The following is a 13,412-nucleotide window of genomic DNA, read 5'->3' as shown; positions in this document are numbered from 1 at the left end:
CACAGAGGATTACACCAAGGACCGACAAGATTTTCAAGAGAAAACTGATAATCCAACTGTGACAGTTTCTGCAGTGAAGGAAAAACACTCGGAACTATTGAAAGGCATTTCAATTAGAACCGTTCAGCAGCATATAGTCTTTCTGCATACCTTAATTTCTCTTGCTACCATAATTAAGGACCACATGTTAGCATGCTTGCCTTTCTACTTCACCATTCTGTTCCCCTAACAAGTATATAAACTCACAAATCTATACTGTAAGTACAGCCATGCTGAAAAGGATCAGTGATTGCAATATACAGTATGCATCATCTTACAATATTCTTTTCTCCAAAAGTGGGATTTATAATTTGTTTTACAAATGTGTTAGAACATTTAAACTCACTTGGATATATATATGTTTAAATATATATTTGTATATATGTATATCATGTATGTACCAAGGGCTTCCTCTCCCTTACAAGGGAGGTAGCCATATATATATATATATATTATTACACATACACACAGACGTGAACGGACATGGGCGAATGGCTAGAAAACGAGCTCTTGTACAGTGCTTTTTCTCTAACAACAAAAGGAAACACCTAGTTGTAATTACGAAAGAGAAGCAGTTGTGTTTATCGAGTGACTGAAATGGTAAATTAAGTTTCAAGTAAATAGTGTAGTGTTAAATACACAAAATGGAGAAAGAAAAAGTGAACCAAGGAAGAGAGGTTTGGATATGAGCAGAGTCGAGTCACTGCAGGGGGTAATACAAAAAAATTTGTGTATGATTGATACCCCAAAATCCAAAAGAAAGAGGATTATTAGGCAGAGGTTTGGATGTGGAAAGAGAAACTAGGTATAAAAATGTACTAAGAAATTGGGATATTGCTGATTTGATGGAGGAATTAATAGATTTGAAAGATGAATATAGGGCAACGTTCAGAGAGGTACACCAACTAGAGAGACCTTAATGGTCTAAAAAACGAATTATATATGGTCAGAAGTGACAATGAAAGAATGAAAAATGAAGAGAAAAGTAAAAATGAGGCATTGAAAAAAGTCAGAACAAATACAACCAAGAAGGTAGGAGAAACAATTAAGGAGACAGATCTAGAAATAAAGAATCAATGGAAGCTAGAACAAGAAAATTAGAAAATAGTACATCAGGTAGAGGAAAATGCTAAAGAAATGGTAAAGTAATTAAAGGACACAGTGGATAAAAAAGTGCATTGTAGTTTATGATATTAAAGAACAATGTACACAGATACCAAAAAGAAAAAGAGAAAGCAATTCTGAAAGAAATACAAGAGGAGGGACAGGTAATGGTGAAAGAGATAGAAGTACATAGAGTGAGACGGTACTCTAGAGAAAAACCGTATTCACCACTAAAAATCAAAGTAAGGTATCGAATGATAGCTGAAGTACTCAAGTACACAAAATTAGGAGGAAAGACAGAAAGATCCCCCCCAATGAAAGAAATAACTGACACAGAAGGAAACAAGGGACCAATTAAGAGACCTTGACATTAGAAAATCACCTGGCCCAATGGAATTGCAAATTGGATATTAAAAGAATGTATAGATGAACTAGTGGACAAATTACTCAGGATAATTGATTTCTCACTCAAAGAAGGAAAAGTACCACAAGATTGGAAAAATGTAAATATTGTACCAATATAATTTACAAAGGAGAAGACAAAGAAAATCCAACTAACTATAGACCGGTCTCCCTTAAAAGCACAATAGCAAAAATATGTGGAAAAGTTATCAAAATAAATGGATTAAACATTTGGAAGAGAATAATATACTAAATACAAAACAATTTGGATTTAGACATGGAAGATCATGTGCCACAAACTTTATTTGCTTTTACTAGAGGCTAATAAAAAATAATGCAAGAAAGGGACGGATGGGCAGATTGTGCCTTCTTAGATCTACAAATAGTATTTGATAAAGTACCACACAAAAAGCTACGAAGAAAAATTGAAATAATAGGCGGAGTACAATAAAAATTATTGGAACGAATGGAAGATTTCTTGAACGGTAGAAAAATTAGAGTGGTACCTGGGGACAAAAAATCTACCTGGGAAGAAATGGTAAGTGGAGTCCCACAAGGTTCTGTATTGGCTCCGATAATATTTGCCATATATATAAATGCCATGGATGATGGTGTGGAATGTTATATGAAATTCTTTGCAGATGATGCAAAACAACTAAAGAGAATAAGTACAGAGAAAGATTGTAAATCACTGCAAAAAGACCTGGATAAAGTCTGGAAATGGAGTCAAAAGTGTGAAATGAACTTTAACATTAAGAAATGTATAATGGAACTTGGAAAAAGTAAATATAGAATTGGTACTGTACAAAGAAAAAATAAATAAATAAATAACTCCGAAAGGGACCTAGGAGTAATTATCAGCAATGACATGGCACTAGACAAACATATCAACAAAATATATGGTGAAACTTTCAATTTGCTAAGATCAATGAAAGTGGCCTTTGACTACTTGGATGAAGAAATGGTAAAGAAAATATTAGTTACATTGATAAAACCAAGATTGGAGTATGCTGCAACACTATGGACACCTAGTAGTAAAAAGAATATAAAGAAATTAGAAAGAATTTAAAGAGCACTGACAAAGATGGCACCAACACACTCCAAACTGATGTATGAATAAAGATTGTCCACATTCAAACTACCAACCCTGGAACAAAGGAGAGAAAAAGGAGATCTACTGACCATCTACAGAATTATGAAAGGGATGGAAGTCCTCGATAGATATGATTTACTAAAGTGCAATAAAAGAAAAACGAGGACATGAAAAACTTAAAAAGGATAGTTATAGAAGAGATCTGAAAAAGAATAGTTTCCCACACAGAGTGGTGGATATCTGGAATAAATTGGATGAGGAAACAGTGCAAAAACTATACAAGAATTTAAGAACAAAATTTATAATGAAACATACAAAAACAAGTCACTATGGGCATAACTCTCTTCCTGTAAAATACAACTAGGTAAAATACACATGCATATATATATATATATAGTAGAACCTCTGTTCTTGACCACAATCAGTCCTAGAAAAGTGTTCTAGAACCAATTTGGTTGAGGATCAAAATAAGTTTACTGATCTGCAGGATCCAGGTTTATCAGGGTGATATATTTCCACAAAAATTTTGATTTTCCCCCATTTTCCATGTTTCTCTGTTTTGGTTGAGTACCAGATTTTTTTTTTTTTTTTTTTCCATTATTATTATTTTTATTAGAACCATATATATATGTGTGTGTATATATATATATATATATATATATGTATACATATGTGTGTGTGTGTGTATTTACCTAGTTGTATTTTACGGGAAGGGGAGCTATGCTCGTGGTGTCCCGTCTTCATATCTCATTTTATTTAGACTGTTTTTAAATTCATGTATCGTTTTTGCACACACCACATTTTCATCTAACTTGTTCCAAACATCTATTACCCTGTGGGGAAAGCTGTTCTTTTTCAGGTCTCTTCTATAACGGTCTTTCTTGATTTTCTTTCTGTGTCCTCTTGTATCTCTACTATTCCATTTTATTAGATCCTCTCTATCAATAGTTTCTATGCCTTTCATGATTCTTTGAATAGTTATTAAGTCTCCTCTCTTCTTTACTCTAATGTCTGTAGCTCAAGTTTTGCTAGTCTCTTCTCATATGATATTTCTGAGTGTGTTGGTGCCAATTTCTTAATTGCTCTTTGTATTCTTTAAAGTTTTGTTATACATTTTTTGTACTTGGTGACCACGTCGTTGCTGCATACTCCAATCTTGGTCTTATCAAAGTGACTAGTATTTTCTTCACCATTTCTTCATCCAGGTATGTAAATGCCACTTTGATTGATCTTATTATATTATAAGTTTCTCCAAAAAAAATCTTGTTTATATGTTTCTCAGGGGACATATTCATAATAATGACTCCCATGTCCTTCTCATTTTCTACTTTTTTAATTTCTTCCTCTCCCAATTTATATGATCCCACTATTCTTTATTTGCTTCTTCCAAATTCCATTATACTACACTTCTTAATATTGAATTCCATCTCCCACTTCCTACTCCATTCCCATACTTTATTGAGATCACTCTGCAGCGACTCACAATCTTCTTCAGTGTTCACTTTTTTCAATAATTTTGCATCGTCTGCAAAGAAGCTCATACAACCTTCAATTCCTTTATCTAAATCATTAATATATATAGCAAACATTATTGGGGCCAGAACTGTTCCTTGTGGAACTCCACTTATCACTTCATCCCAATTAGAATGTTTGTCTCTTATCACCACTCTCATTTTTCTTTCATGCAAGAAATCTTCCATCCACTTAAGCAGTTTGCCCTGTATTCCTCCTGCAGTTTCTAATTTCTTTATAAATTTCTTATGTGGTACCTTATCAAAAGCTTTTTTCAGGTCTAGAAATGCACAATCAGCCCATTTATCTCTTGTATTACATCTATTAGCCTTGAATAGAAACACATTAAGTTTGTGACGCATTATCATTGTCTAAATCCAAATTGTCTTGGATTTAGTACGTTGTTTTTTCCAAATGCCTTACCCATTTGATTTTTATCATCCTTTCACAAATTTTAGCTATCGTACTTGTAAGAGAGACCGATCTATAGTTAGTAGGGTCTTCCTTGTTTCCCCCTTTATATATTGGTACTATATTTGCTCATTTCCAATCTTCTGGAACTTTTCCTTCTTTCAATGAACTGCTTATTAGACTATGTATGTATTTTGTCTGTTAGTTCTTTCCTACATTCTCTCAAAATCCAGTTTGCCATTTCATCTGGTCCGTCCATACGATTTTCTACCATCGAGATTACTCAAGTTGTTCATTATTTCTTTCCTTGTTACTTCTATCTCTTTCATAGGGGGAACTTCCTCCTCCCACTCAACATCTCTAGGTTGTATGTTCTCCCTCGTAAACACCGATTTAAAATGTTTGTTCATAATTTCTCCCATTTCTATTTCCTCTGTGTATTCAACACCTTGTCGTAGTTTCTCTAATTCTTGTTTGTTTTTTAGTTGTTTACAAATCTATAAAATAGTTTTGGTTGATCTTTACATTTTTCTATGACATCTTTTTCGTATTTTCTCTTTTCTTCTCTGCACACTTGTACATATTCATTTCTATAACTACTATATATTTTCCATTTTTCAGGTTTTTTGTCTTTTTTCCATTTTATCCAAGCTTTATCCCTTTTGTCTTTTAACTCCCTACATATTTTGTTGTACCAGCACTTTACATATCCTTTTTCTTGTTTTTGTCTTGGAACATACTTTTCCACTCCTTCATAAATTTTTGTCAAAATATTCCATTTCTCTTCTGTTGTTTCCTCTTTGTGCATTCTTTCCCAATCTTCTTTTTGAAAGATTTCATTTATTTTATATAAAAAAATAAATAAAAAATCCATACATCAATGTTCCCTTTCTATATTGTTCGTTTTTTCTCCATGTATTTTTCTTCATTTAGTTCCAGATCAACCAATATGTGGTCACTTTTACTTAGTAGTGTCTTATATTCATTCTTGTCCACTATTTCGGGTTCTGATGTGATTATTAAGTCCAGTCTCGATGGTTCTTCTTCATTTCTATACTTGGTATTCTCTTGTATCCATTGCGTCATTGTATGTTCTATAATCATATCAAGTAGTACATTTCCCCATAGGTCGTCTCCACCCTTCACTATCATCTCTTCCCAGCAGATTTCTTTACAATTAAAGTCACCCATTATAACTATTCTTCCTCCATCTTCCATTATCTTATTTAGTGTTATCCTTGTGTCTTCTAACATACTTTTGTGTTCTCTCTCTTCCCATGAAGCCGTCTTAGGAGGCACCTAATTTACCACAAACTTCCTGCTCTTTCCATCCCTGTCCTCCACTTCCATCATAATCATCTCTATTCTTTCCATATGTGACATTCCTCACATTTATATCCTTAGTCAGGAACGCAACTCCACCCCCTTGTTTTACTTCTCTGTATTTAATCCAACAATTATATGCACCATGTCCTACACTGTTGGGTGGTAGTGGACCTTTCAATTTTGTCTCTACAATTCCCATTATGTCCGTTTTTTTCCGTCAGGTAATCATTCAGTTCATTCAAGCCTGTTATTAAGCCATCTATATTTGTGCAGGACACTTTTAAATTTCTGCTACTTCCATCCTGTTTTCTGTTTCCCTTCCATTTTTCTCTGGTATGAACTATTTCCTCACTTTCATATCCCCTACTCTCCAATAGAATTTTTTTTAGCTTCTAGTCTTTTTGCTCTCTCATTCTCTCTTTCCTCTTTATTCATCTCTCTTTTTATCCATACCTGTTTATATTGATCACTTTTTGTTGGTTTCCCTGTTTTTGCTAAGATTTTCTCTGCTGCCGTTTGTGACCTGAATTTAACCTTAATTGGTCTGGTCTTATCTGTATTGTATTTCCCTAGTCTATATATTTCTTCTATTTCTTTCCCTGTTTCTGGTTCATCTTCTTGAACTACTTCTAATATCTTACTCTTTCCTTCTCCTTTACTCTAGTAGTCCTCTTTGGACTATGCTTCTCTTCCATCCCTAATATATTTCTTTTTATCCACTAAGTCTCTTAATATATTCTACTTCTCTCTCATCACTTTAATAACTGTGTCCTTAGTTTGATCTTTCATCTGTTGTTTCACTATATCTCTAAATTAAATTTTATTGTTCTCTTGTACTTTTTTCCAACCACTTACCTCTTTTGCTATGAACTCTTTATTCTCTTTATTATTCCTCTTTAATTCCTCATTCTCATCCTTTACTTCTCTTAACTGTCTTTTTAATTCTATTTCTTTAGTTAGGTTTTGATTCTCCTTTAGTTATTCCAGTTTATCAATTCTGTGTAACTAGTGTTAATTGATTAAACCTAACCTCCTATGCTTCATTCATTTTTTTTTTCTCCTTTAGATTTACTAGTCGGAGGAGGTTGTCATCTCCCTCATTAAATCCATAAAAGCAGTTATCTTCTCTTTCCATTGAGCTGTTATTATCTATATTTCTGCTTTTGATACCTCTGCTCCCCTGTTCTACCTCGTCTGTGTGTTCTGCACACCTTTTGGTGACACCCCTTGTGATGTCCGGGGCCCATTCGTCCCCTTCCTCATTTCCTTCCATTTTCCTCAATAATGTCTCCTCTTCTCCTTTATCTTCACCTGCCCACTACACCACGAGCTTTTCCCTTCCCCACTAATAGAACATAGGTACTCCCTCGTCGCTGTAATCCACGAAAATTGTTTCTTTCCGAAGTTTCAATCTTCGCTGTTAGTCCGACGTGTGTGTGTGTACATGTGTATATGTATGTGTGTATATATATACATATATACAGTATATATATACATTATATATATATATATATATATATATATATATATACAGACGCTCCTCAACTTACGTTTTAGTTACGTTCCGAACGGCCGAACGTAACGTGAAAATGAACGTAAGTTGTTACTGTACGTTCCAGTAATGTATGACCGTTCATACTGTACTATACATCCACAAATTCTATTACCGTATCTTATAAAACACCTCTAAATCATTAATCATAAACATAACATTGTAAAATAATAACATTAATTTCAAATAGATTAAATTCAAGCAACATAAAGTGAGATGGTGGAGAAGGAGGAGGGGGAGGAGGAGAAGGAGAAGGCAAGGCACATTCAGTCTGTCGTTTGTGCGATGTAAACAATGGACGCAGCGTCATGCGTAAGTATCGTTTGAACGTCTCGTACTACGGAGAGCGCGCTAAACTCAAAATTTCACTTTTTTGCATTTTTTTTACAGTCAGTTCAAACGTAAAATCGAAAAAAAACGTAAAACGAATAAACGTAAGTAAATGAGCGTCTGTTGTATTCAGCAATGAATCAATATACATGAAGTGCAGATAATGAAAAGAACACATATTTTGAAATAACATCACACACACACAAACATATGGATTCAAGGTATGTTCTGGAAGTGTCCAGCCAGAGGATAAGAAAGGTGTAGCTTTCTTAGGGGAATGGTGCCTTAGTTCCATATCCCGTAGGACCGCGTACATCCTATCCACTTTTCAAAACAGTCTGGAGTTTTCTGTTATCATCAGTGGTGGCTCGTGTTTAGGCACCGTGGAACATCAACACCCATTATTTTGACTTGATATTATTGATAACATTCAACATAATGAGGTTTTTCTTTCAATCTTTCCTTATACTTGTACATTATATGATACTTAAAGTTAAATGTCAGTAGCCATCCCCTAGTTCATTAAATATATATATACACAAATCCTGGTATGGAACTGTGCATTACACAGCTACATGGTGTTTGGCTGTTGTGTGCATGCACACATGTCTGAGATAAGAAGCTGCACTTTAGATAGAGTATTGTTGCTCATGCAGTGGGATCCCAATTGTGCAAGAGTAAGGTAGTGCCTCTCTTTGACTTTATGTATGTTTAGTCTATTAGTAAGCAAAAGAAAAAATCAGAATTGTCAAGGTTATGTATAAAATTTATTTTCATTTGTTTAGTTTTATACAGTATTAAAACAATGGTTACATTTTTTTCTGAAGCAGCACCGCCAGTAATTTTAGCTACGAGCTGCCGCTGGTTATGATTGTTATTGTCTGCCATGTCGAACTTGGCTCTGTGATGTGTTAGAGAGAGAGAAAAGCAAGACATAGCATTACCTGCAAATTCTGGCTTTCCCTTCGTTAGGAGGAAATAAATTTGACCATAAATGAAATTAACACAATGAAGCATTTGATGGCAATCCTAAAAGAGGACTTCACAGCCTGTTGTGAAAAGAGAAAATGTGTGATGTTCTCAGAAGAGTAATTCAAGGGCAATTAAATAGCTGTTGTCCATAGGCTGTTTTTCAATATTACATTGGTGGATACTTTCCAGACAGACCTTTTTGTATGTAAATAGAATATGTGAACACATAGTTGCACCAGAAGAATGTGTATTATATTTATTTTCATTTTATGCATGATTTGTATTTATAAAGTTCTAATGTATTTCTTTAGGTTAAATGTATGAAATTGTAAATATTTGCAAACTTATGTAGTATAACCTATTTTTGTTAGCATTTAGGTGACAGCAGTTGAAAACATAACATAACCAGTGAAACTATTTATTCATGACTAATAACTCTGTTCTGTTTTCCTTCTCTCATGTAAGAAAGAATATGTGAGCAGCATTAAATTACTTTCAAGTGTAAACTGTTACATACATTCAAAAGTAATAAGTGCTCCATGGCTGCCATATAATTCTATGAAAGTTTTGTGAGCATCATTTTGCCTATATATATTTTGTTGTTATTATATAAAAAGACACTTTTAGTAACTACCAAAAATGAAATAAAAGAACTTAGTCATTGCCAAATTACATATTATAGACATTTATAATAATTTTATTTATCCTTAAATTTGTATAACTATAATACAGAATAGGAAAATTGCAGTGCACTTAACTAGAATATCTTGAAGATACTGTTAAACTAGTCCTGACTCCCTCTTTTGCACTCTTTTTGCTTGTCTATTTATCTGTCTCTCCAACTCTCACAATTTCTCCCACTCTCTTTCCTCTCCTGTCTCTCCTTTTTCTCCTCTCCTTCGTCTCTCTCCCTCTTTCTCCTTCGACTGTCTCCTTCCTCCCTCTCCCTCTTTTTCCACCCTCCCCTCTCGCTTTCTCCTGTCTCTGCGCATTTTCCTCCGTTTTTCCCTCCTAACAGGAACCACCATGCCATGGTGTATGGGGGAGGTAGGTGGTCTTGTGTATCGTTATGACGTGGCGAGCGAGGTTAGAAGGGGCTTCGGCCCGAGTTCTATCCAAGGGGGAGAGGGGTCAAACGAAATGGTTCCTGTGTCTGGGATAAGATTCGTTGTGGTGGGATGCCTTAGATCCGTCGTGGACAAACTTTCGAATCGTGAGTGACTCACATGGGGACGAGGTATCCTGCTCGCGGAGACCAGCGCTCGCTACCTGGAGCCATTTATTTATTTATTATATCTTTATGGATACACATAAAAACTCTGGTCCTCGAGGGGCGGTCGACCAGGCCCTCAAGAGGTCAACCTCTGGTTGTAATGATGATGCTACGAATGTGTAGACTGGAGTTTGTACTCCCCCTGTTGCTGTTTCTCATACTGGAAGACTTTGCAGTTCACCTGTGGAGTCATATTGACACTGAAGTTATATATATATATTATATATAATATATATATATATAATACATATATATATATATATATAATATACTGTATATATATATAATATATATATATATATATATATATATATATATATATATATATAATATATTCATATATATATAATATATATATATATATATATATATATACATATATATATATATATATATATATATATATATATATATATATATATATATATATATATATATATATAATATATATATATATATATATATATATATATATATATATATATATATATATATATATATATATATATATACATCCTTGTACCGTGCCATCCACTCTGCTTTTAAGCCTTTCGACAGTTCTCCGTTTCCGTCTCAAATATGACAGTGATGGTCTTTTTAATCGGTGCTATTTGACATTAACATCTGATAATGCTGCCAAAACTACTCTTCAAGCAATAAATGAATTGGTAAAAACATTCGATCAAGCCACATAGCTGACAGAGAATTATTGTCCTACCTCTACCCAACTCCCCAAGACATGGAACCAAAAAAGGGGTTCTTCTCAAGACAAACGGGAGCCACACTGGCACGACTGAGTTCAGCACCTTAAAAACAGTAGGTCGGCCTTTGGTCTATTACATGACCAAACTCCCCTGAGCAACGATACAGCTTCTGTACCTCACCACGATGGCTTAATCCGACTTGGTAAAGTTGTATGTATGGTGAGAAGCGAGTGTGGAGTTTTGGTACGTTGGAATGGCTGTGGTGGATCCAGGGGAGGGGGCTGAAGCCCCCCTCCCTAAATTTGTTCTTTCATTACCTTATGGTAGTGGTCGAATGACCTGCCACGTGTACACCGGTACATAACAGAGAGCAGTATTACAGTGGAAAATATATTCAATACATTATTGAGGGTAAATCTTTAAATTGTAAGATTAAGTATTACTTTTGCCCAATATTCTGAAAAAATAAAGTGAAAACATATACTTCAGTTTATATTCAAAATTATCATATTTGCTCTACATAGTATCTATTTAATAGCGTCATCTATATTTACAAAATTCAAGTTAGCCCCGCCCCCAAGGAGTCATCTATATCTACATAATTCAGGTTAGCTCCCCCCCCAAACACACACACAAATTTTGATCCTTGATCCGCCACTGTGTGGTTGTGAATGAAGTCTGAAATCAATATAATCAGCTCGACCATACTGATTAGAGGCTAATGCATATATGCGACACTGATTTACCGGATCTCAGATGTCCGCCGTTGTGGAGAGGGGTTGGTGCCAACACAGAATAGGCTTGGCCACAGAAACAATGTCCTAGATGCAATCATCACGCAGAGGACACCGAACACTTCATCTTACACTGCCCCACTCTAAATTTACCCAGACTGCAATGCAATATCTCCTCTTTCACTTGTGAGACCAACCCGGTGGCCGTTTCCGGTGACTTTTAGTTTAATTTCCGATTTCTTTTTATTTTCACATTTCACACGCCATACGCCCGAGACCCCATTATCTTTACCTGTGATTATACTAGTTATTCTTTCATTTTAAGTCTCCATTTTGTTTCCACCCAAAAGTGCGTTTTCACGACTGCATAATACGTGAGGATCAGTGGAAGACTCGATCAGATTGCAGGTAGTGCATAGGTGTATATTTTTATCCTACCAAAACCTTAATACTTTTTTCCTTATCCGGATTCATTGGAATAAAGGAATTATAATCAATGTTAGAAATGGAAGATTGATTCATGGGTGGGGGATATCACAGGGATGTAGAATATTGCGTAGGTCTGTGTTGAAGTCCGTGTTTCATAGCAAGTAGCAGTGCATCATGCAGCGTATAGCGTAGCATGTGGCGTAGAGCGGCCGTGACTAGTAACACAGTTCGTGATTAACATCGCTACAGAGTGAGCGATAGATACATACATCACTTAGAATGTCTATTTTGAAATTCTGCAGAGCTTGGAGTCAGAATGTAGTGTGCTAGCCAAGTCATTCCTTCAAAGACGTGCGAGACCCAGTAGCGACACACACCAGTTTCAGACTAAACGCTGATCTCCAAAAAGATACAGTCGAACCCACGCTGTGGCCCCGAGACCAGACCGCGACGTATAGGAGATCAATCATGCACACAGCATGGCGCGGCGTGCTGTACTGTCTGCAGCAGGCAGCCGGAGTACCCTCTCGGGCTGGTCATGCAGTACACCGCCGCTCAATACTCAGCAGTTATAGGCGGCAGAGTGGGCAGGAGGAGGGTTTTGTTTGCGTCTGCTAGGCAGCTACACTGTCTACGGTCTGCGGGTTAGGGTCTTCATATTACCACGTCATCGGCATGTAAATACATGTCGTGATGTTACCGTTTGAGTTACGTGCCAGAACGTCAAACTATGCCATCGGCAACTGGGACTCACTAACATGTCATCATTTTACTAATACATGGTTAGATTCTTTCGTGGTACCGGATGACAATACTATACTGTAAAATAGTCTACACGAAATGGCAGGTGATTGAACATATCGGGAACAGTAATATTTGTAATGGTGGCACTGGCACGGTACATACCATGCACATACAAAAGCTTTAATCTTCCGTTCAAGGGGGGTGGCTGAGTCAAAGCAAACATTTTATTTAGACTAATGGAAAATTTGAAAAAAGGGGGGCCCACTATTTCCCTTGTTCCGTTTTGCATTTTACCAGTCAATAACAAATGCATAGACAGGTAAGGTACATCAGGAAAATCAGTTCTATTAACTCCCGGATATTATTACAGCAACGACCTTAGTGTGTTTCATCGATCAATGTGAACTGACAACAAGTAAACACCCACCCACACTCATCCTTCTTGCTCCAGTCAGTGACGACAACCTCTTCTTTACCGGAAGGAGCCATAAAGATGAATTTAGTTGCCTCGGAGCATCCTGTATGAAAAGTTAAGTCTCATTCAACATGGAAGAGTTGATATGGAATCCATGGTAGAGACAGTCCAGCCACCAGGCAACGATGTTGATGGGAAAGGGCAACGTGATACGACGCGTTGCACCGCAATCAGATGCACGCCCCTAGGCAACTACAAGGTTTTAGAAGCGGCTGTTTGTCCATAAACCATTTGCAGATGATGAATCAATTAAATGAGGAAACGACAGAATACTATATATCTAGCAATGACTCGCTAGGCAAACGAATTCAT

At 35.8% G+C, this 13,412-nt stretch overlaps 1 long non-coding RNA gene across 1 annotated transcript in view; it reads right to left on the bottom strand.

Annotated features, from left to right (window-relative positions):
- LOC143029707 (uncharacterized) overlaps positions 1 to 12,349 on the bottom strand; it is a 33,471-nt gene extending 21,122 nt beyond the window's left edge. The window contains exon 1 of the long non-coding RNA XR_012966867.1: positions 11,465 to 12,349. This is a non-coding gene — a long non-coding RNA (uncharacterized LOC143029707). The remainder of the gene's footprint in view (positions 1 to 11,464) is intronic.
- Between the last annotated feature and the right edge of the window lie 1,063 nt (positions 12,350 to 13,412).

Source organism: Oratosquilla oratoria, chromosome 11 (genome assembly GCF_046742065.1).
Source record: "Oratosquilla oratoria isolate Oo_2021 chromosome 11, ASM4674206v1, whole genome shotgun sequence".
NCBI lineage: Eukaryota > Metazoa > Arthropoda > Malacostraca > Stomatopoda > Squillidae > Oratosquilla > Oratosquilla oratoria.
Note: the sequence above shows the minus strand (reverse complement) of the source record. Positions and strands in the feature narration are given on the sequence as shown.